Here is a 26,332-nt window from a genome sequence, read left to right as displayed (position 1 = left end):
AGAAGAAGAAGAAGAAGAAGAAGAAATGGGAGTGGGGACAAATAGAGTAGAGGTTTGGGTAAAATATTGAAGCAACTTCTCTGGTGGACTTATGATTAAGCAATTCACCCCAGAGAGACAGAGTCATTGAAATCTGAACACAGACTGAAGTACATTTTTTTTCTCTCTCACTATTCTTGATGTTTCTCATATTCTTGGGGGTGGAGGGGGTGCTTATGTTTACTCTTATGACAAAATTATTGTAATAATATAAAATAAATCTAGATTATTAAAAAAGTAAAATAGTGAAATGGTGAAAAATGTTTAATGAGGGTTTTTATCAGAGTAAAGCATCAATGAATGTGTTAAGGTATTTATCAGAAACTAAGGAACAGTGTGAAGATAGAACAACAAACAATATAAAGCATGGTTCTTGTCTCAAAGAGCTTATAAAATTTCACATACTTATATGACCAACTATACTATTTTTGAGGACAAATTTTTGCAATTTTCCCCTCCTTTTCACTTCCTTGTTCAGTATCCACATTTTTTTTTATTTTTGTAATAGCACTGAATTCAAGAATCTTGACTTAATCAAAATCCAATTGGTCTTTTGTAATATATGAAACAATCATGGGATCATAAATTGAAACTAGACTATTCCTTTAAGGTCACCTAGTCCAACTTTTTCTTATTTTACAGATATGGAAACTGGGAAAATGAAATATTAAATATCTGGGGGTGCATGGGAAAGAAGGGTAGAAGGAATTTTTTAAATTTTAAATTAAAATTTTAATTTCAGAAATATGCATATGAATATTGATGGATGTTGAATACCTTTTATAACATGTATTTGGAAAACTAAAATATCAATTAAAAAAGAATTGAATAAAAAAGAGATTAAATGCCTGCCAAAGTTCATACAAGTATTATTTGACATAATCAAGAAATCAAAACTAGGTCCTTTTATTGAAAAACTATGTTATTTACAAAGTTTTATCCTGTTGTCTCTTTAATTCAATTGAACTATTACTTCGTGGTGTGTGGACTTTGGCAGACCTATAATAACCTACTCCTCAAACACAAAGTTAAGTAGGGCATCATAAAAAAAGCCTTTCCTCTGCCAAATTTCAAATTTCAGTGAGGTAATTTGTATGTCATTATGCCAAAATATCAGTTTTTTCAAAAGCATGCAGCAAGAATGCTTGGCAATGTTTCTAAAAAGGCAAAGGCACTCACATAGCAGCTGTGATCACATGTGAAAAAACTATTCTTGAAATTCTGATTTCATTTTAAAAAAGTGGATTTTTCTCAGTAAAATTTTAGAAATTTTTTTTTGGAAAAAATTGATTTTTTTAGCCAAAATTATTTGTGTAGACAGAGTTTATATTCCATTTAAGGAATAATGAGTGGAAGACTACTTTATATTCTGTTGAGTTCTGATTTTGGTTCATGTAAAATTCAATGAGCTACTTAGACTAAAGGATAATGGGTGTCATAAAATTACATTGACAGGTAATTTAACCTTGATGAATTTATCCTTATGAAATTTTGTAACAAGAAGAAATTCAAACTTGGGCTGGCTTGCCAAAGCTAATATGTACAGTATCTGAATAATTTAAGCAATCAAAAAAGGCACAGAGCCAATTGGAAAGGAATTTTTGGAAAGATAATATGAAAATGATTTACTTAATTCAGGCTACTTGTTAATATTTACCTTATGGATTTTTAAGACAAAACCATTGTCATTTGGAATAAAATTCACTCCTTGAATTTCTGGTTTTTCTGTAAGAATGATAGGAGTCATCTTGAACATCGAAGAAACACCTTTATAACTGTCGTTCTTCTTTGACTATTCAGAGATCAATTTGTGATCCTACAAAGAACTCCATCTTGCTCTAAATAAAAATTACCCAGTTAACCTAAAAAGATGTGAATTTCCTTCCCAAAAACATTACCATAGGGGTTGGTCTATATTTAATTTATTTTTCAAATCAATTGAAGTTCATATATAACATCTTAGATGTGAAAAGCTCTCTATAATCATACCCCCATAAGTCAAAATTTAAAATCATAACATCAGAAGTGAAAATAAAAGGAATAATGTATTTAGCTCTCTAGTTTGAAGGAGGTAAATGGAACAAGGGATAGAGTCACCGACCTGGGGTCTGGAAAATCTTAATTCAAATCGGGTCTCAGACACTTGTGTGACACTGGACAAGTCATCTAATTTCTGTCTGTCCCCATAGTCTCAACTGTAAAATAAGTATAATTTAAGCCCTTCTTAGGATTGTCAGGAGGATTAAACGAGAAAATATTTGAAAAGTGTTTAGCATAATATCTGACTCATAGTAGGTGTTTAATAGGTGTTTTTTCTTCCTTTCTTCCTGTCTTCTTTTTGCTTTTGCTCCAAATTTGAAGTTGAGGAAACAGAAAATCACAAAATACCTAGTGTCATAGGGTTATAGGATTTAAAGTTGATCTAAAATGGACTTTAGAGATCCTTTAGTTCAAATCTTCATTGTGTAGATGAGGAAAATAAAGCCCTGGGAAAGGAAGTGATCTGTCCAAGATTATGTACTCAGCAGGTATTGTATTTGAGTATAGATCTTCACATTTCCAATCCACTGCTTTTTCTTTTTAGTGAATCTTCATTCCTTACTCTGAGTACAATGAAGAATTTCCCTTCTCTTCAGCTTCAGAGAGCAAGCTGTCACATCCTGCAGCATTATGAGGAGAAAGTTAGAATGATTGTATTTATTAATATGGTCATTCAGTACCTCATTCAATATATATTTATCATTTTAATAAGAGTCTGGCAGAGTTGACTTGGGGCCATAGTTTCTAAATAGAACTCTGGTTTTGTGAATGCATATAAATGATTCTTAATCCAAAAAAAGTGAAATTTTTAAATGTATATCACAGAAGACATGTTTTTGCCTTAATGGCAGCATTTACCACTGTGTTGGGAGACTACTTTCTTTTTCTTTTTTTAATTTCCAGGTCTATTACAAATATTTTGATATATAAATGATATATAATATCATTATATAATTATGTGTCTCTATGCTTATACATGCATATACATAGTATATATGTATATACATAAACATAATTTTACTCAGATTCTCTTTCATCTTACACATATTTTCTCATACCCTTAATTTAAATCCTAACTCCACTTCATTTTCCATCCTAAAATAAAAATTTCAAGCTTAAATGATAGTTCTAAAGAGCAAATTTTTGGACAAGATGTATACAAATTTGGAGTGATCAGGAAGTGCTACTGACCAAATGAAGAAGAATTGAAATGACATATTGGAAGGTAGAATACAAATATATGGTCATAACAAGAGCATTTAGGATTGGGTAGGGAAAACAGTTGGGGGGACAAAGGAAGAAACTGGGGAGGAGAAAACTAGCCCTCTCAACTTCATTGCTTCCCATGGCACTTACTTGACATTAAATTTTTCTCCATAAAAGTAAAAATTTTCAAGAGCAAATGCAGGGAAGTACAAATCAGATCAGATGAACCTTTTGCAAAGAATTATTTTTTAGATATAATTTAACCATGCTAGAAAAGTCTCAATTTAAAGGCTCCAAGACTGTGGTCAGATGCCTGAAGCAAGGAAAGCAGAAGCAAATTAGGTTTTTCGATGAGTTCATGTGACATAATATAATATAAGGAATAGTTCTGCAGGCTCAGGGACTCCTTATTCTCTGAACACAGTCTACAAAACTTAAGCAGAAGAGAAGATATAAATTAAAAGTTTATATTTAGAAGTCATAGTCAAGCATATTACTACTCAGAGTTTTAATGGCTCACTACATGGTTTCATCTTAAGTTGAAAAAGTGACATTAGATAATATTTTGAAGGTACATGCATTTTAGATAAGCACTACATATTCTAGTAGAGTCTAGGATTCTATACAAAAATCATATTTAAATAATCAAATATAAAGACTGTGAATTTTGAATACCTATGGCTCTGAACATTTGCTTTCTGGAACTGTCTTGGAAAATGTTCCAGTTAAGAGGTATATAATAGGAAAAGACCTTGAATTTGGCTTCTTTCACTCATCCCCACCACCCCTTTCTTAATAAAAAAAAAACTGTCTTGCCATGGATCAGAAGAGTCCTATGGGATAAGGACAAGGTCAGCCTGAATTTGTGAAATGCCTATTCTACAATACTGTAAAAAGAAATATAGTTCAACTGACTTCAACTACAACCATGCCTACAAGTTACAAGGACACTGTCACTTTTCTCACTTTTCACGGATCTTAATACTTTATCATGTTCTTTCCTTTTCCCTTTGATCTCCTTCCAGAATCCTCAAGGATTTAGTACTTATATAGGCAAGCCCCCACAAATTTAACCATGTAATTCTTCCATCTCCTATACTTTAAAGATATCATTCCTCATTCCACTTTGGCCAACTATTAGCATTACCTTCAAAATAATCCCTTTCTTGTCAAAGAATAAACATGAAAAAGCATCACCCTCCCTATGCTATCACCAATTTATTTCCTAAAAAGTCATGCAAAATATGTTTATGCATTAGACATTACATCCTCAAAATCAAAGAAAATAAAGGAAATAAAATTATACTTTAATCTGCTCTGAAATCATCATTTGCATTCCTTATTATGAGTCCTTTAAAGTTTTGATGGTTCACTCTAATCATTCAAAGTATCAAATCTTCCACAATGGGTTATCTCTAGATTAAAATTTTAACTATGTAGAATATCTTTCATGTTGTGTTCACTTCACTTTGGTTCATATAAGTCTTACCAGATTTTTCTGAAACTATCCCAATAATTACTTCTTACAACATCACATGTTATATACATAATGATTTTTATATATTAGGTGAAACTTTTAATTAATGCTGAAATTTTCATCAGCCAACATTCTATTCTTTAAATTAATAATTTATTCCCATTTAAAATGCATTTGCTTTCACAAAGGGCTATTGTCATCAATCATTTCTACTTCACAGTGAATGAAGCTATCATATCTCAAGAACTAAGTTTTATCTAATTTTTTTTGTCTACAGCTTTATGTCATTCAGTGATGAAAATTTACAAGATTGACTAGTTAAAATCACACGTTTTAAAAGGGAAAAAATTACACTTCAAAATATAATGGATAATATTCAAGTCAAAGTTGATATTAGAATCTAGGTATTCTAAATCTCAAATCATCATTCTTTTATTATATTTTTAACTTCAATATCTTATTTAAACTTCACCTAAATTTTACTTTGCTGTGTCCATAATTGCTTATGTAGAAAATGAAGTTGGATTACATATTTTCTGTGATGTTTTCTAGTAGAAAATTTATTATTCTATTACAAAAAGATTTTAAAAAAATGAGTATAGAGACCAGGATAACTTTAGAATAGAGAACTGATATATGGAAATAAATAGGGGGTATGAATAGATGAAAGTAATATATTAATTATAATTTTCCTCCTTATATCTCTACATTAGTAATATCACTAAATTTGAAGCTAAAAGCCCCGAATTCAAGTTTATGCTCTGTCACGTAGAAACCTGGGTAAAATCAGTCAATCTCCATTAAGCTCAGTATTTTCAACTGTAAATGGTGGCATAATTTATTTTGCTATATAAATACTATATAATTTTTGTGTTTGTACTACACATTGCATATGGATGTTGTGAAGCTCAAATAAGATATTTTGTAAGAATTAATTTTGTACCTCTTGAATTATTAAGCAAATATAATAGAGGATAATGTTGTAGGTGGTAATGAAAATATTGATTGGCAGAAATCATAATATAAATCTATCGTTAGTCTAGAGAAACTGATTAAAATAACCTTGATCAATATTTCAATCAGTTACAAATTGAACAGCCCTGTCCTGCTCCCACCCCCTCACCTTCTCCCTGCTCCTTCATTTAAATATACATGATTCAGATAGATCCAGAACTACAGATCATCCCTGTCATTTTTGTATCATTCTACAGGTTTATGTCATGTATGATTGATGAGCTCAAATGACATTTTAAAATAGAAATTATTGTAATTCCAAATATATTCATAAAGGAACAGTGTAGACATGCCTGTACATATGAATAGTGAAGGGAGTTCCTTTTGCTCAGTGAATAATACTTTCAATCAAACTAGAGAGGAATTTTGCCGGGTTTTTATTTACAACGCTGGCTTCTTTATGCTAGTCCGTCCTCTTACTCACCAGTCCAACGCGTGATGAGTCTTCGGGGTACCTCCGGCCCCCACTCTTTGATGGGGGAAGAACCAGACAGAGCGCCTGAGGTGGGTAATGAGTCTTTATTCTTCTGTGATCACATTCCCGCTCCCCCCCACCTCTCAGCAGACACTTTTATCCCCTCTGTCCTCCCTCCCATGAACTCTTACTCAATGAGGGGCCGAGTTCTGTAACATTCCCTTATAAGGTGATTATGTTTCCCCCTCTAAGCGACCGCCAAGCCTCTTCCCCCCGCCCCCAACATCTCCCCCTTTCTGTTTTACAAGGTTATCACTTGGTGTGACCTTAAGCGGTGCTGAGGTTAGCCTTAAGCAGTGTCATTTCTACTGGCCTCTGATAGCCGGGGGTGAGGAACCCTGTCTTAGGTCATCTCCTTCAACCCAGGACCTTGCCCGTCCTAGGCGCCCGACACCCTCAGGGCCTGTCTTAGGTGGCTGGGTCAGGAGAAGTTGCCCGTCTTGGGGTTTACCTCGTCTTACCCCTAGGTGTCACATGTCATGCATGGCGGCTAGCCAGACTTGGGGATCCGCCAGGGGCGAGGAACCCTGTCTTAGGTCATCTCCTTCAACCCAGGACCTTGCCCGTCTTAGGTGGCTGGGTCAGGAGAAGTTGCCCGTCTTGGGGTTTACCTCGTCTTACCCCTAGGTGTCACATGTCATGCATGGCGGCTAGCCAGACTTGGGGATCCTCCCCCGTCTCCATGGCCATGAAGGCTTTCTGAGTAAGAAGCATATAGCCCCTCTGTCGCCTAGCTAGGCGGCAGAAACAGACAACAAGTAGGGTGATTCCCAGAATCAGCGTCCTTGTTCACCCTCAAGGGGGTATCCTCCCGCCATCTGGCAATACCTCCATGGTATGGGATCCTCGATGTCTTCCCCTGTGGCCACACATGAGGGGCCCCACCGAGGCAGAAGGGAGCCCCATCGATGTATTGGTCACTAGCAGGCGAGGGTAGATCGGGGAGTTCCGTGCTACCGGAAGGGGAGAGGAAATAACTCGGAGTATTCCCCATGTCGGATTTCCTTCAGATGGAGCACCTCCAAGGATCCCTACGATGATCAGAAGGCCTGAAAAAGAAAGAAATTCCTCTCACCCCATAGGGTTGGGCATTAATCAAGGTCTCTTATCTTGTAAACAGGGAGCCATCTTTCTGGCTCTTCTATCTTATCCTCGGGATGAAATGACAGGTGGCCCTGTCTTCTGTTCTTTACCGTTACAGGGCCATGCCAACCTCCCTCTTCATCTCTCCACATGACTTTAGAGCCTGGTAGGGCCTTGGTGGGAGAGGGCAGGAGCGTTGGTTCTTTCTTAGCATGTCCTTTTGGGGAGAAAAATCTCTGGGCGGCTGTAGTGCCGTCATCCCTGACTTGTAGGAAATTCATGGTAAATAGTACCTGAGACAGGTCTGAATGGGTCAGTGACCTGCCAACTCCCCCTTTCTGTTTAAAAAGATAGGATGTAGCAGAGTATCCATGTAGGACGGTGAACTGATAACGTTTACTGGGGGCTTGGAAATTGATCGCGGGGAGGGAAAAGGCAAATTTTTCCTTGTCCTCCGGGTGGAGGGGAATGCTATAGAAGCAGTCTTTAACATCAATCACTATAATAGTCCACCCTTGCGGGACTGCAGTGGGCATAGGGAGACCAGGTTGGAGGGTCCCCATGGGTACCATGTTGGCATTTACTGCCCGAAGATCAATCAACATTCTCCAACTCCCCCCTTTCTTTTTTTATGACAAAGACGGGGGAGTTATACGGGCTAAGGGACGGTTCCACTTTGTTCTCGTGCAGGAGGGTCATTACTATGTCTGTGAGGGCGATGAGCTTTTCTTTTGTCAGGGGCCACTGCTCAACCCAAATAGGTTTCTTATTAATCCATGTTATTCTGGGGGAAAAGCTCATCTCTAGAGTGGCCCCAATTAATTTCCCCGCAGGCTATCAGGGGTGGCAAGTGTCAGGTTAAGCTGGCTCAAGATATCTCTACCCCATAATGCATAAGGGAGGTCGGGTAGGCACAGTGGGGTGAAGAGTCCAGATTCTTCCAAAGCTGACCACCGTAGGGCGTGTGCTGCTTTCATGGCAGATCTATTGCCCCCCACCCCCGTCACTGCTTGAGGGCTCTGTAGGAGTGGCCACTCGCGCCTCCACTGTCCCCTATTTATGACAGAGCAATCGGCTCCAGTGTCAATTATCCCTTCGAGCTTCTGATTTTCCACCGTGACGGTTAACAGTGGTCGCCCAGAGCTGACCGGGTGGACCCAGTTCACATGAGCGGGAGGGGCCCGCAAGGGCAGCGCCTTTCCTACCTCTTGGCCCTGTTTTACCAAGGTGGGAAAGGGGTGGGGGTTTGTGACCCTTACGGATGTGGGACTTCCGGGACCAAAAATGACCTGGGTATGGGTGACTAAGTCCACACATCTCTCAGCCCCTGTGATGAGCGCTGGGAAAATATTTAGCTCAATGGGAATCATCGAGGTTTCCCAAGGCCCGATCTCTCTCTGCTGTGTCCCTTCTCTATAGTCAACCCTCACGGGGATAGTCACAGTAATGGGGCCGCTGTCTTCGAGCACGGGGGGGGGGGGGGGGGGGGGGCCGCGGCCGGGCCCCTCCCTTTCCCTTTTCCCGACTTCCCTTTGGATCGGCAGAACCTGGCTATGTGACCTGGCTTTCCACAGGAATAACAGGTCGGAACTGAAGTGGAGGGGGGCCGCTGCCTGCACTGTGCTTTGAGGTGCCCTGGCTTTCCGCACCCAAAACAGGTGGGTCTCACCTGCATACCGTGAAGGGCGGTCAGGAGGCTATCCTCCCGGTTCTCCATGGCAGTCACTAAGGCCTGAATTGAATCCTCGCTGGGCATGTCCAGCAATTTGTCAACAATTCCTTCTAATGAAGCGTCGGGGGGAAGGCTGCTAATGGCTGCGATCCCTTTGGGGCGAAGACCCTCTTTAATCAATTGTCTCATAAGTAGATCAGATCCCGGGGTGTCTCCCATTATACGAGTCACTGTCTCTTTAACCTCGTTCACAAATGAGAGGGGTGTCTGATCTGCTCTCTGCTTCAGCCCAACCAACTTCTGTGTGGCTCTCCCCCCTTTCATGGCTCCAATCTTATCCCAAGCTGCAACATGTGTTTCTTTAACAGTCTCTAGCTCAAACTGGCCATACTGGGCCTGAACAGCAGGGTCAGTATAGGCTCCAGTTCCACACAGGAGGTCAATGGCTAAATCCAGGGGAGTATAACCCCGGGATTTTGCCAGCTTAGAGGCCTCTCTGCGGGCCTGAGCCTTAAAAGCTAAATATAAGGAGGCATCTAGGCACGCGGCTGCAATTTCGTCAAAGTCAGCAGGGGTCCAAGGGTGCGTAGCAAAGAGGTTTTGCATCAGTCTTTTTACATAAGGGGAGCTTGGGCCGTATTTAGTCACGGCCTCCTTAAGTTCCTTAAGCATCTTAAAAGGGACAGGGCGGTAGTCTCGGGCTCCGGTAAGGGGGTCCGTAAATACCGGGTAGAGGCCCCAGTCATCCCAGTCCACCTCCTCCCCTTTCTCTATTGCTATGGAGGCACTGGTGGCAAGTAGGCCGGATGGGCGGAGCCCTTGAGGGGATCTCTGAAGGGCGGACAAGGAACACGGGGGGATTTTTTGCCTCTGTTTCCTGGCTGGGCCGCCAAGCCTGGGGCGCGGCAGCTGTCCAATCAGCGCGGACTTCTCCCTCCTCGTCAGCAGCCTCCCGGTCCCACCTACTCACGCTCCTCTTCCTGCCACCCCTGAGGACTGTTTGCACCCCTCCCTTCCCGCGCTCGGAAACTTCCGGCCCTGAATCTCTAAGTGTGCCACATTCATCGCCCTCCCCCTTTTCATTCTGTCTCGGTAAGGAGGGGCATGCGGCATTTTCTTCTCCCTGGGGGCCCCTTGTTCCCCCATTGTTTCTTCTAAGTTCCTCCCACGGATACAGGGGAGGGGGTGGCCTTCCCTCTTCCTCTGAGCCCTCTGAATCCGATCCCACCAACGAGCTACCCACCTGAGTGCTGATTGTTCGTGCTAAAGTCACCTTCTGGGGATGCAGGGCTGCATCCACTATCTTATACACTGTAAAATCCTTGGGGGTCAGTTTTCCCGGGCAGGTGTCATTATAGGAGGCCATCTGCTGCCCTACCACCTTCCATTTATCTGGTTGGATCCCACTATGTTGCACCCAAGGGCAGATGTTCCAGATATTCTCAACAAAAGCACGGCACGTCTTGATAGGTAATTTACGGCCATGCTTAGCGCAGAGTTTATAAAGCTGCGCTGCAACGGCCTCTTTTTCCTCCGGCTCAAAGGCGGGAATACTATTCCGGCCCCCCATGCTGTCTACTAGCCGAGGCTGCAATCCTAACAGGTGGCAGAACTGGAAAGTTCCCGTTCGGCAAAAGAGAAGGAGGCAGCAGGGCACAATCAGACAGGCCAGCACGGCAAGGAGCGTGATTAGAGTAGAAGGAGAAAGGGGAGAGAAAGAAAGCATAGTCAACACAATAGGGATATGTCCCTCAGGCAATATCTGAGAGTAAACGCCCTCTCCTTCCTCCCGGTCAGAAACGACCAAGGCTGTCTGGAGAATCCGACCAGCGGATTCAGACGTTCCCTAGCAAAATCAGGTCCCTGTTCCGGGGGCCACTTGCCGGGTTTTTATTTACAACGCCGGCTTCTTTATGCTAGTCCGTCCTCTTACTCACCAGTCCAACGCGTGATGAGTCTTCGGGGTACCTCCGGCCCCCACTCTTTGATGGGGGAAGAACCAGACAGAGAGCCTGAGGTGGGTCATGAGTCTTTATTCTTCTGTGATCACATTCCCGCTCCCCCCCACCTCTCAGCAGACACTTTTATCCCCTCTGTCCTCCCTCCCATGAACTCTTACTCAATGAGGGGCCGAGTTCTGTAACATTCCCTTATAAGGTGATTATGTTTCCCCCTCTAAGCGACCGCCAAGCCTCTTCCCCCGCCCCCAACAGAATTTCATATTTAATCTTAACTAAATGAAGATTAAATCAGTGTAAAACTTTAAAATAGCATTTTGATTTGATGTCTATAATGTCACTTTGTGTTTTATTTTTGCTTAACTCTATTAATAATATATTGAGTAAAATTGGGAGTAATATTAAAATTTGAATAGCATATATTTTGTTTGTCTTTAGAATATCAAATCAATTCTAGCAATATAGAGGCATAAATATAAGTGTATATCTATGCATTATTTGTATCCATATATAAAATTCTCTACATCTCTCTTTTTTTTATTGTACTCTTCTTTTGAATCCCTAGAACTCCTGATTTCCTGCAAGACCTAGCTCAAGCTACACTTTATTGTTTTACTTCCCCAGCTACTCCTCCCTTAAAATAAACTTCTATTGATTTTGTACAAGTTTTGTATATATTTATATAACTCTGTGATGCCTCTGCCATTCAAATGGAAACTCTTTGAGGGTGAGTGTTTTTCACGCAATCTTTGAATCTCCAGTACCTAATAAAGTCCATGGCATATATTGTAATATAATTTTTAAATTAATCATTGAGTTAATTAGATTATTAGATTTCTTTTACTTTCAGTATTGAGGGACCCATATCAACTGTCAAGGAAGAAAGCAAGAGAAAATAAGTGTTCCCTTCTAGATCATTGAGAATTTACTATTTAAATATACTCTAAGATCTTTCTATCCTCAAAAGAAAAAATCATGATAAATAGAATTCAAAATCGATTCTTCTAGTCAAAACATTCCGTATGTTCTAGAAATTATGTCTATACTTATATGAGGGAATTCCTCCAATAACAAAAACATATTACTCCCATTGCAGTAGACTTTAATTTTAGATAGTTGCAATCATTTTTAATAGTTCATCTTTGACCCGGCACTGCCCGCCCTCCCGCAGACCCCACCGGCCCAGGCCGCGTGTGCTCCGCGCTTGGCCGCGCACTCCGACCCCGCCTGGCCGCTGGCCGCAGTGGAGAAGAGCAGCGAGACCAAGGCTACCTGGAGGGCACGGAGCCCGCGGCGCAGCCCGGGCCGGCAGGGCCCGGGGCGCAGGGCCGGGCGCGCCGCTGCGGGGGCTTCCCGCGGCGCCACGCGCTGGTGCTGCTGACCGTGTCCGGGGTGCTGGCGGGCCCCGCGCTGGGCGCCGCGCTGCTGGGGCTGGAGCTGAGGCCGGCGCAGGCCGCCTACCTGGCCTTCCCCGGGGAGATGCTGCTCCGCATGCTGCGCAAGATCATCCTGCCGCTCGTGGTCTGCAGCCTGGTGTGGGGCGCTGCCAGTCTGGACGCCGGCTCCCTCGGCCGCCTGGGGAGCATCGCCGTCGCCTACTTCCTGCTGACCACGCTGGGCGCCTCGGCGCTGGCCGTGGCCCTGGCCTTCATCATCCGCCCGGGAGCCGGGGCCTGGGCCCTCCTGTCCGGCGCCCTGGGGCTGGGCGGCCCCGAAGCGCCCCCAGTCACCAAGGACACCGTCGATTCCTTCCTCGACCTGGTCAGAAATCTATTTCCATCTAAGCTTGTAGTAGCCACTTTCCGCACGTATGCAACGGACTATAAGAGAGTCATCCATAACACCACGCTTGAAAACATCACTTCAGAAAAGTACCTGCAGGTCCCATATGGCACAGAGATCGAAGGGATGAATATTTTGGGCTTAGTTCTCTTTGCCCTGGTCTTGGGAGTGGCCTTGAAGAAGCTAGGCTCAGAAGGAGAACTGATCCGTTTCTTCAATGCCTTCAATGAGGCAACAATGGTGATAGTGTCTTGGATTACGTGGTATGTTCCTGTGGGTATTATTTTCCTTGTTGGAAGTAAGATTGTAGAAATGAAAGACATTGTCACCTTGGTAACTAGTCTGGGGAAGTACATCTTTGTATCAATTCTGGGCCACATCATCCATGGAGGGATTGTTCTGCTGCTCATTTATTTTGTTTTCACACGGAAAAACACATTCCAATTTCTTCTTGGACTCCTCACACCTTTTGCAACAGCCTTTGCAACTTGCTCCAGCTCAGCAACCCTCCCATCCATGATTAAGTGCATTGAAGAAAATAACGGCGTAGACAAGAGGATCAGTAGGTTTATCCTTCCCATTGGGGCCACCGTGAACATGGATGGGGCAGCCATTTTCCAGTGCGTTGCTACTGTGTTCATTGTCCAGCTTAATAATGTGGACCTGAATGCAGGACAAATCTTCACTATCCTGGTGACCGCCACTGCCACCAGCGTTGGAGCCGCAGGAGTGCCAGCAGGAGGCGTTCTCACCATTGCCATCATCCTTGAAGCCATTGGGCTGCCCACTCATGATCTCTTCTTGATCCTGGCAGTGGACTGGATTGTGGACCGTACCACCACTGTAGTGAATGTGGAAGGGGATGCCTTGGGTGCTGGTATACTCCTTTATCTGAATGAGAAGGCAACAAAGAAGATGGACCATGAATTCAGTGAGGTGAAAGTAGAGGCAGTCCCCAACTGCAAGTCTGAGGATGAGACATCCCCTCTGGTGACCCACCGAAACCCAGCCCCACCTCCAGCTAGTGTCCCTGAGTTAGAATCCAAGGAGTCAGTCCTGTGAGCCATGGAGAAGTCTCCTGTTGGGCCCATCAGAGGTGGTCTGCCAGTGTGTTGGCTGTATCCCTTCTGAACCAAGCACTTCTTGGACCTTTGTGCCTCCTGAGGGATGCTTTGGGGCAACATCCTAGGTGATTTGTATTACTTAGCATGTTTCTTGGGGCTTCCCAGTGGGACCCATTTATCTTGAACCGGAACAAACACTTCCATGTTTCTCTCTGTTCATGTACAGATAATGCTCTGTGTATGTGTGTAAGTGTGCATCTATGCTCTTTTGTGTGCATACATGTGAATATTCATTTCTAAATATAATTCCCTAAGACCTACCACCAGCACATTGCTTAAAACTCAGAAGAAAAAGAACAAATACATTTTCCCCTAAAATCTAGTTAGGTATGTGTGAAAGGCTGCCTTTCAACAAATCTTCCAGGTTAATGGAGGTGGAAAGGAAGCATATTGGTAGGGGATCCCCAATATTGCCTAATAAGTGGAAGCAAGCAAAAAAAAACAAAATTGACTTCCTCCCTTGTCTGTCTCCCACCTCTTCTTCCAACCTACCCAGCAAATGGAATTAATAAGCCAAGAGCATTCCAGAGTTGTTTGGAGAGGTTGTACCCTAAAAGGAATGCATGTGACTTCTGTACCCATAGTCTCATACTGTGCCAAATGAGAGCCTAACAATTGGGCTTCAGCATAGCTCATGTGCCAATCAGTGACAAGGGAACTCTAGTCTTCTAGGGAGACTGAGGTAGGCTCCCTTCTAGCCCAGAGTCCTGACTAGCTTGATCCACCTGCTCTCACCCTCAATACCTGCCAAAGCCAATCATTTCCCTGAGGTTGGCAAGCTAGAATTTTGGCAGTGCTACAGTTGTTATGTGTTGTAATTAATTCTGGTCCATTAGAAGGTCACGAGATCACACTTTGTGGTGCTATAGCCATGGTGTAATGTCAGCTGTCTCATTTAGGTTTGTGTGTGTGCGTGTGTGTGTGTGTGTGTGTGTGTGTGTGTGTGTGTGTGTGTGAGAGAGAGAGAGAGAGAGAGAGAGAGAGAGAGAGAAAGAGAGAGAGAGAGAGAGAGAATTGTGAATTTCGTCATATTTTAATTCTGCTACTCTATTCCCTAGAGTGACACATTGCCAAAAGGATATCACCAGGACCAAGGAAGGGCACGTTATCCCAGGTTCCTCAGGTTTGATTGTGTTGGATGTTATGGGTAGAATCTAATGTACTTTAAAAGGAAATGATGGGAAAATAATCAGAAATTGAACCGCATGCTCTGCATTCCTCCAGTGACATATTGGCTTCATCTGAATCAAACTTTGTGAGAGGTTTTGGTGCATTGAGCAAAGAAGGCAAAATAATCCTATTAAAAAGAAGGAGACCACAGATCTTCTTCTGACATTGGCATTTCATCCTTCTGTGTCCTTGGGCAAATCACTGGGCCTCACTCTCCTCCTCTCCCTCCCCAGTTTGTAAAATGGGGAGGATACCTGTCTTTTACCTACCTCACAAGGATTGGTGAGGCCAGATGAATTAATCTAAGAAAAGCTCACTGAGTTCTTTTAAAGGAAATATCTGGGAGGTATTTTTATTTAATGGCCAAGTAATAATTTTGTCCAAATAGATATCAATCATACTCATTTAGACTGATTTTTATAAGCAGAGCTTTGTTTCATGTTTGTATGAGTGTAAACACAAACCCCCATTGTGTTGTGTGAAATTTTGTGTGTGTCTGTGTGTGTGTGTGTGTGTGTGAGGTCAAATCTATTGCTAGATTGTCTTAAACATGCCATGCTTCCTCTCCTTTAATCAATATCATTTCCCCTCCTTTGGTTGCTCGTCATTGGGGTGGATGGAAGGGCAGTTTTGTGATACCTGCCTTTGCCCAAACTCACAGTGAAGGGCAGCAGTTCCCAAGCTTGGGCTCAGCTGCATTGGTTCCCAGCCCAAGTTGGTCCACATCCAGTCCCAACTCTCTCCCTGTTCTGCTCACTTCTTCTCAAGTCCCAGGGGAGGGGCGATCCCCCACAAAGATGCACTCTATCCCTGCCACATAGTAGGCACTTAATAAATGTTTATTGATTGATTGAAAGGGGTAGAGGGGAGACTGATGAGTCAGGAGGAAGCCCTCCCTCTTCCTCCTTCTCCTCTTTGTATATGTGTGTACTCTGGATCTGTTCCCAGGCAGGAGGCAAGGAAGAAACCTAGGAACAGGGAAAGGTGACAAAAAAGTCTCAGTTTCTTCATTCTCTAGAGAAAATTCCTCTTGTCCAGCTCCCTGTAAGCCAACTTAGCTAAACAGTACTCTTGAAGTTTGGTGATAGCCAATGGAAAAATAAACGGAGGTCAATGAGAAGGGCAAGCAAGGTGCAGACATGTTTTTGTCTCTCTTAGACACATGGAAGCTTGTGTCCTAAATCAAAGGGGGGGAGATACTCTAGTGGTTTTTTAAACAATTAAATCTTCCTTTCCTGTTTCCCACTCCTCTTGCCTCAAAAAATTTGTTACATGCACACTGATGGTTTGCTTTTTGTTTTAGTTAACCAATGAAAAATAGTTTCTATCAATTAAGCTCCTCCTTACTTGGACTTTGGCCTAAATTGTCACAGAAATGAATAGCCAGATGTCCTGATTTGTTCCCCACTTTCTCCCTTCATTCACTTATTCAGCCAAAGGCAATTATGAAATGTTGTAAAATGAGCTATAGAAGGAAAAAAAGCAGAGTTGAGAAAACAAAATATAATCACATAATATGACTGAACTTAACCCTAGAAGCTTGGTGGTGGTGGTGGTGGTGGGGGGAGAGAACAGAATTCAAATTAATCTATTCATTTAATCAACCCCCTTTGACATATTGAAAGGAATGATAATTGACAATTTCTTTTTGCCTTTGTCTGGCCCAAGCCTGCCAGGAGGTTTTTTGTTTTGTTTTGTAGGAGTAAGACATCTTCCTTAATGCCCATGACAGGGTCTTCCAATTTTTCCTTTCTTTCTGATATTTTTTGTAAATGATGATCATCTTTAATAGCTCTTTCTTGTATGCATGTGAGTGTGTGTGTGTGTCACTTGCCTTAAAATAGAGCACAGTCTTTGCCAACAAAATACATCAGTTCTACTGGTCTCTGCTGCTTCTTTATCTTTCTCTATTTCATTCATCCTAACAGGCCAAGTTTAATATGGCTTATCACCAAAAGGAAGACCCATTGATCATCTTTTTGAGTGCCTTTGATGAGCCTACATTGGGATTTTTAATGCTCTCCTATGCCAATGAATAGCATAATGTAGTATTAGGGTGAAATCATAGCTCTTAGTCTGACAATGCCAGATGAGTAACCAGAAGGAAGTCACATGAACTCTCAATCCCTTAAGACTTAAGTGGAAGAGTGTGGCCAGTTGCATCCTGAAGTACGAAGTTCTCCAAACCAATGACTTGAGTTTGGACCTCTCCATAGAAGAGCTTGTTATTTGGTACTATACCAGTATGTAATGGAATAGTGTAAGCAAAGTTTAGGAAGGGTAGCTAGTGAGATAGGCAGTTAGACAATGTAATGGATACAATAGAGTTAGACCTCCTCTTCCTGAGTTCAAATACGACCTCAGATACTTAATAGATATGTGACCCAGGCCAAGTCATGTAACCCTGTTTGCCTTGCTTTCCCTATATGTAAAATGAGCTTGAGAAGGAAATGGCAAACCACTCTGGTTTCTTTGTCAAAAAAAAAAAAAAACAAACAAATGGAGTCACAAAGAGTCAGACATGATGAAAAAAAAGCTATTGTGACATAATAAATTCAAGATGTAATAACTAAAAAAAGTTCATCTTTATATCTGTTTGAAATATGATGCCTTGTAATTCCCAGTCTAGCACATCAATATCTTCATTTGATTATCTATAGTTTTGGGGTATGACTTACAACCTTAAAATTTGATGCAGTTCTCTATATATTTTTAAAATGGAACCTTTACCAGAACTTTTTTTTGTGAAAATTTCCCAGCTTCTGCTTTCCTTCCAATTTTGGCAGCATTGATTTTATTACTGCAAAACCTTTTTAATTTAATATAGTCAAAATCATATATTTTTCAATTTATAATATACTCTATTTCTTGTTTGGTCACAAATTTGTCCACTTTCAGAAAGCTGGGAAAGAATCTTCTCAACCACAAGTTCTGATAAAGGCCTCATTTCTAAAATATATAGAGAATTACATCAAATTTATAAGATTGCAATTCATTTTCCATTTGATAAATGGTCAAAGGATATGAACAGACAGTTTGCAAATGCAGAAATTAAAGCTATGTATATTCATATGAAAAGATGCTCCAAATCACTATTGATTAGAGAAATTCATATTAAAACAACATTGAGGTATCATCTCACACATATTAGATTAGCCAAGATGAGAATTGATCAGATCAATGTTGGAGAGATTATGGGAGGATTGGAATATTGATGCATTGCTGGTGGAGTTGGAAATGAATCCAGTCTTTCTGGAGAGCAATATGGAACTATGCCCAAAGAGCAATAAAACTGTGCATTCCCTTTGACCCAGCAATTCCAATTCTATATCTATAATCCAGAATAAATTATACAAAAAAACCGGGAAAAGTCCTACCTGCTCCAAAATATTCAAAGCAACTCTATCCATAGTGCAAAGAACTGAGAAATGAGGGGATGCCCATCAATTAAGGAAAGGCTAAACAAGCTATGGTACAAGAATACTATGGAATACTATTGTTCCATAAGAAACCATTAAGGGTAGGACTCTAGAAAAGCATGGAATGACTTGTAGAATCTGATATTGAGCAAGGGGAGTTATAACCAAGAAAGCAATTACATATCATCAACAACATTATGATATGAACAACCTTGATGGAAGCTGCTCCTCTCGGCAGTTCAGAGAGTTAGGACAACTGTATTTGACTGGTTATGGACTATATTATACCCAACCAAAGGAAGAAAAAGAAAATGAAACAAAACACACAGAAGAAACAAAACCTTCCAAATCTGAACATAAAAAATTTATCTCATATCTTTTTCCTTTAATCCTAATTTCTTTTGTTAAAATTACTAATTTATAAACATGTTTAACAAAATATGTATGTAAAATTCTAACCTGACTGTTCCCTGCTGAGATGGGAAGGAAAGATGGAGGGAAATTTTATAACTTGGAAATATGCATGTACATATAGATGAAAATAAATAAACAAATAAAAAATCCCCCTTCCTTAGAACTTACAGATGAGCATTTCTTGTAAGTACCCCAATTTCTTTCCTTTTTCACTGTCCTAAATGTTTCACAGTTGTAAATAGTCTTAAGACCTCTTAGATATTGCCTCTAAGGATTTTCTCCTTCAGCCTAGAGGTATAAAGCTCATTTAGTAGGTCATTTTTAAGGATGGTTTTCACTCTCTTCAGGAGGATTTTAAGAATATTTTCAAACTATTTTTTGAATAAAGCATACTATCTCCTATCTCTTTTTAGATTCAAAATACCTAATACAGCTCTGTAATAATTCAAAATAATTTTGGACTCATCTGTGTAAGACAACTCAAGCAAGATTCATTTTTGATGGCATGCCATTTTTATTGTTACCAAGGAAAAATGAGCTTGAGAAAATAAATTTATCTTCAAAAAGTCACTTGACTTTTGTAAATGAGAGAATAGAAACTATTTTTTGCCTTCAAGTGAATTTTTTGCTGATGTTGCTTTCCCTCTGTCTCTTACTAGGAAAAGTTAATCTATTTGTAAACTATTTTTATGCTTTTAAATTAAAATGCCTTTAAAAATATGAATTGAGGGAAGAGTATTCCACGAAAAGTAATATTTAATCCATTTGATATTGACTCTACTTGAAAAGATTCTTGGGTATGCTATGCAGAACACATTTTTGACCTTCTTTAGCAATAGACAAGCTGTCAGCACACCTTTCTGTTAAATCCACAGATACTATTAAGTGTAGGAAGTCACAGCTGGATTGATGATAATCCTGTTAGGACTGAGAAAGGATGGAAAGACTTTATCATGGTAACAATTTCCCATTATATCCTCCTCATCCTATTAACATTTCATGACAAGCCAAGTTTATTTACAGCCACATGGCTTTAGCAGTGACACCTTCATAAAATACATAAATAAATGCTAGACATAAAAATATTGAGGACAATCATATGAACAATGAGGTTGCATGAAGTTTAAAAGATAATGTCTAGTTGGAATTGAGCTCAGGCAGTTTATACTCATTAAAACCTACAGTTCCTCCAAGTTTCCCAGGAGATTTTTTTCATGTTTTCTCAGTAGCCTTTGGAATGTATTAAGCCATCATACTTTTGACCACTAAGCTAAAGTTAATGTCAACCAAAGGAAAAGAAGAAAAATAAAAGCCATAATGAAATTGATTTGTTATGCTAGCTTTTAATAGTAAAAGTAGTGGGTAGTGTGATAATTTATCTGTTAAGTGCTTAGAAAAATAAATCAAAATAACAAATGACAGTCATAGGAGGCCCCCATTTCAACATTTCAAAATATGTAGTTTATAACATTATTAAATAAAAATAATTAAAAAAAAGCTATGAAATAATTCCTGTCTTCTACCATACCACTGAGGCTTAGACATATTCAAACTCTTCAGTTTAACATTTTGGATGTGAAAACCACTCACCAAAATAAGGAAGAATGTCTCATTAACTGATAAGGAAAATAGTGACAGCAGGATGACTTAGGAAAGTATTGGGGTCAAACAACTGAATAATTCAAGAACTGCTGTTTGATGAGTATTGCTATTCAACCATTTAGTTGTTTCTAATTAGTTGTGTCCCTGTGGACCATTCTATTGTTGGGATTTTCTGGATTGGTTGGTCATTTTCTTCTCCAGTGTATTAAGGTCAATGAGGACAAATCACTTGTCCAGAGTCACAAAACTTGTAAGTATCTGAGGTGAGATTTGAACTCAGATTTTCCTGATTCTAGGCCCAGTGCTCTATCCCTTAAGTTGAATTGTTGCCTCTCATTACATGACTACTTTATATTTAAATATTTTACAATCATTAATTTTCATAAAAATTATGTTGATTTATGAAGAAAAAGTTATTTTTAAATATTTTTATTTCATTTATATTAATTCACTTACATTTGTATGTGTTACCTCTAATTAAATGGGAGTGCTTTTAAGATATTGTTTCTTTTATCTCTAGTTTTCTTTGGTTTGTTAATGATTAAAACAATACTTGGGACATAGTAGGTGCTTAATAAATTTTTGTTGATGGATTGATTATATGCCATTTTTTAGTCAGGATATAATATATCTTCTTTAGAAAATGTATTGATAAGGTTAAATTAATTAATTAAAATTAAAGCTTTCCTTATAGCTAAATTTTTATGCAAAATATTCACTTAATAAAAAAAGCATTTAACTTTAAGATTTACAAAATGCTTTACATATATTATCTCAGATGACCTTCTCAACAACATTGGGAAGTATGTGTTATTATATACATTTTCTAAATGAAGAAAATGAGACTGAGTGAGGCTATGCTATTTGTCCAACTAATAAGTGTCTGAAGAAGAATGCAAAAATAGCTATATCTGACTTCAAATGCTTCACTTTATATACTTTTCCACCTTGTTATCATATTTATGTGGAATACCCCATTCTATAAATTTACCAGATGAATAACTAATGGGGGGATAGAGATAAGAAGTGGACCTATGATTCCATTGATTTGCAAAACTCCTGGATGAGCAAACTCCATCTCCCAATAAAAATCAACAAATTTTCTACAAGTTATTTATAGTGTAAGAGGGTTCATTGGAGCCCCAAGAAGTTAAGAGAATTTACCAGGATCATACACTTGGTAGGATTTCAGAGGTAAGATTTGAACCTTGTCTTCCTGAATCTGAGAGCAATTTTCTATTGATAAAAGCATGTTGTTACTTTCTAAATGAGGTGGAATAATTATGATTATCTGTAATAACAATAATAATAACAATACTATTTACATCATCATCATTATTTCAGTTTGCCACTTCTATGTTTTATTTTTCTCTTTAATGCATGTTACCTTTCAGACAAGTTAGTCAACTAAGAACTTGCCTTGTCCTCTTGACTTTGTTCATGTCAGACTCTCCAAACTTGAAAATATTCATATCAAATTAATAAGCTCTTGTTCATTGCCTACTTTATGTCATAACCTTTTATCCTACCCTCAAGGAGCTCACAATTCAGTGTGGGAGAAATATGCAAAAAAATATGGTTATGATTTTCATGTCATGGCATTCCCCATTGAGATTCCAATAAATCATTGGTCAGTATAAGAAATATAATGGGAATATTTGGGGAAGTATTTAAGAAACTGCAGACAACATGTAAAGGCCAGCAGATGACAAAGAGTCCATGACCAAATACTTAACCCAAATATTACAGAAAGGTATATAAATATCCCATAAAAGAAAAAAACAAAAAATTTAATCTTTTCTCTGTTACAAAGGAAAGACCAAAAACATTTGAATGAATTTTTCATATCTCAGGGGTTATGCCCCTAACTCCCAATGATGTGGAAGGGATAGTGATATATAAAAATGTGATATTTGTGTATGTTTCTGAATGAGTTGAATGAGTATATATATATATATATATATATATATATATATATATATATATATATATATATATATATAGAGAGAGAGACAAATACATGTATATGAACTACATTTTTATCATAAAAATGTCAATAGTTATGAAATGTGAGTGCATGTATATACATATATATATGTAAATATATAGAGTGAGTACTGAGTACTGAAACTGAAGTCAAGGAAGAGATGAATTCCAATGTAGTCTCAGACTATTACTGACTGGTATGTCCTTGGGCAAATCACTTAAACTCTGTCTGTTTCCCAATCTATACAATAATAGTTATTATAACATTAATCTTGCATTAGTGTCGTGATGATATGAGACACTGTATCTGCCACATAGTAAGTGATATAAATTAGTTTTTATTATTTCAATATTTATTATCCCAGAAATCAAGTGATTTGACAAAAGTTATGCATGTAAAATGATAGTAGCAGAATCTTAAAATAGGCCTTCTATTCCAAATAAATATTCTTTCCAGGACAACATGCTATCCTTTTGTTATTTTAGCAAAGTACAACATTTCCCCATGTATAGGCCACATCTTAATTTTGGGGGCCCAGAATTTAAAAAAAAAGTTACCTAAATTTATTGAACTCAAGTTTTATTCATCATAAAATTCATACAACTCCTCATCACAGCCAACACTACCAGCCATTAGCTTATCCTCATCTGTATTTGATGACAAATCACTGACTTAGGAGAGGCTCTGACTGCTTTCCTGTCTGTGCTTTGATTTGGGATTGATCACATACATTCCCTTGGCAAGCCTGGTGCATGGACTCATGCTTAGTCCATTCTGTTTCATGAACCTGAAGCACCAATTATGTCTCCTCTGAAATCAGTCACTTCTTTTTCATGAGTAATTCTACTTGTCTCATGCTGAACCATCATTGTGGACACAGGAATTGCCATTGTCCTTTGCTCTTCAATCTATGTCTTCAATTTCCTCTCCATCTCAAGCCATTTTGCTGACTTGCCTCTCATGGTCTTCTTCTGTCATAGTGTTTCCAGTAGGGTTTCTTCTTCCCAAGGCCAGACTCAGATTGTTTTCTCAGTTGGAAAAGGACCAAAATGATGTTCCATAGCATGAATTCCATTCACTTTGGCAAACTGGATCACTTTGAACTTGAATTCAACTTTGTGAGAAAATTTTTTTCTGAGCCATTTCTGCGCAGAACATGGCAAAATGTAACCCAATATACCAGTAACAAATGTGAAATAACTGAGAGAAAAACAAGTGTGAAAAAGCAGAAGCAGGAAATGCAATTAAAAAAATATACAACCACTGTTCAAGATGTTCCCAGTTTTAAACCTCGAATTATTTGAAAATGGGTTCGTCTTAAGAATTGGAAAATATGATACTTTAACATTTATTGTTTTGGGACAGTTAAGTGGCACAGTGAATAGAGCACCAGCCCTGGAGTAAGGAGGATTTGAGTTCAAATTTGACTTCAGACATTTAATAATTGCCCAGCTGTGTGACTTTGGGCAAGTCACTTGACCCTATTGTCTGGCAACCTCCCCCCCCCCCAAAAAAAAACAAATCAGAAAAACAAAGGGTTTTGATTCTCAAGAACTCCATTAGATGAACATGACAACTATTTTTTCATACACACACACTTATGTAGAAAGTGTTGAATAGAGAAAAAGCAAAAGAAGAGTGGAAGTTACATAGAAAGTCAATGCTAAATCCAAGACAAAAAATCTTTTTCAATTCTATTGAACAGTGTGTTACCCACTGCAATGGACAAAAATGCAACCAATATTTCAAATGACTTTGATTCCATCATGACCAACTAGCATAAAATTTTGGTGATGTTTTACAAATATTCAGTTAAGCCAGTATTTTTATTTGTTCATTTACTTATTTTTTAATTTAATTTAATTTAGGTTTTTCCCTGGTTACATGTAAAAACAAGTTTCAACATTAACTTTCAAAACCTTGAAGTCCAAATTCTCTCCTTTCCTCCCACCCCTCTCTCCCTCATTGAGAAAGCAAGTTATTAGTATGTGTAGTGTAGTGTAATGTAGAAATGTGTATCATGAAAAACATTATTATACTGATTTTGTGAAAGTAAACATAACCTCTCACCTCCAAAAAAATAGAAATCTCAAGAAAAATAAAGTGAAAGAAAGCATGTTTCAGACTATATTCAGACACCATCTACTCTGAGAAAAGGTAGGTCATTCATTCACAAATGATCATCCTGCAATATTGCTGTTACTTTGTCTAAAGTACATTTACCATTGCATTCTGCTGATGCTAGCTTTTTACTGAAAGCTTCCGCTTCATCATTTCTCATAACAGAACAGTGTTTCATCTCAATCACATGTCCCAATTTGTTAAGTCATATCTCAACCACTAGATATCCCCTAAATCTCCAACTATCCATGAGAAGAAAAGAATTGCTTAGAAAACATCCCTAAGTTTATAGATTCTTTTCTTACCATATTTCATTTCTTCTGGAATGTAGTCCTAGCATTGCCATTGCTAGTCCAATGGATAGACATGGTTTTATAATCCTTTGGGCATAGTTCCAGTTTATTCTACAGAATTGTGGAATCATTTTCACAATTCCTCCAATGGTACATCAATACCTCAATTTCCTTATGTCCCTTTCTACATTTGTAATTTTCTCCTTCTGATCTATTAGCTCATCTAATGGTATAAGGTAGTACCTCAGAATTGTTCCAACTTGCATTTTTTACAATGAATAGTAAATTAGGACATTATAAAATATTATTTAAATAGATTATATTGAAAACCTCATCTAAAAACTGTTCATATCTCTTGATCATTATCAATTAGGGATTAGCTCTTATTTTTTATGAATTTGACTCAGTTCTCTATGTTTGAGAAATAAAGTCTTTATTATGTAACTTGTTTCAATATACTTTCCCACAGTTGCTATAACTAATTTTATTTCCCTCCATTCATTTCCCCTATTCCCATTGTTCCTATTATCTTTCTCCTTTCACCTTCCTCAACTGTTTTGCATCTGACCATCCCCTCCCCTAATAGCCTCTCTTTTCTATCACACTTCTGCCCTAGACAATCCTCCCACATACTCCACCCCCCACGCTGCCCCCTTTCTCTTATCCCTTTCCTCTCCTACTTTTCTCTAGGGTAAGTTATATTTATATATCTATATCTATATATATATCTATATATATATCTATATATATATATATATATATATATATATAAAATCAATTGAGAATGTATATTATTCCTTTTATGAACCACTTTATATGGGAGTAAGGGACACCCACTCCTGCTCATTTTTCCCCTTTTTCACTCCATTGCAATACTTTTTCTTTCCTCTTTTATGTGAAATAACTTACACTATTCTATCTCTCTCTCTCCCTTTTCTACCAGGAAATTCCTTTCTCACCCATTAATTCCACATTTTTAAATATTTTATACCTTCAAATTCAACTCCTATCTGTTCTATATCTATATATGTTCTTTCTAACTGCCCTCATGAATGAGAAAGTTAAGCAGCTCATCATTAATCCCTTCCTTTCCTGTTTAACCTTTTTTATGCATCATATGAGTCTTACCTTTAAAGATCAAAATTTCTATTCAGCTATAGTTATTTCATCAGAAAATTTTGAAGCTCCCCTATTTCACTGATTATCCATATATTTTCTTTCCATGAAAGAGTATGCTCCATTTTACTGGGCAGTTGGTTCTTGGTCATAACCCAACCAAATTGTCGTATTGCAGAATATCATATCCCAAGTCCTACAATCTCTCAAGGAAAAGTCATTATATCTTGGGTTATCTTGACTGGGACTCTATGATATCTGAATTATTTATTTCTGACTGCATGCAATATTTTCTCCTTGACTAAAGAGTTCTGAAATTTGACTATAATATTCCTGGTAG

At 38.9% G+C, this 26,332-nt stretch overlaps 1 pseudogene; it reads left to right on the top strand.

The window, feature by feature from the left end:
• The window catches only part of LOC141505719 (neutral amino acid transporter A pseudogene), a 56,052-nt pseudogene extending 42,135 nt beyond the window's left edge, over window positions 1-13,917 (top strand).
• The last annotated feature ends 12,415 nt before the right edge of the window (window positions 13,918-26,332 follow it).

Source organism: Macrotis lagotis, chromosome 1 (genome assembly GCF_037893015.1).
Source record: "Macrotis lagotis isolate mMagLag1 chromosome 1, bilby.v1.9.chrom.fasta, whole genome shotgun sequence".
Taxonomy (NCBI): domain Eukaryota; kingdom Metazoa; phylum Chordata; class Mammalia; order Peramelemorphia; family Peramelidae; genus Macrotis; species Macrotis lagotis.
The sequence above is the reverse complement of the archived record's forward strand: the minus strand, read 5'-3'. Positions and strand labels throughout refer to the sequence as shown.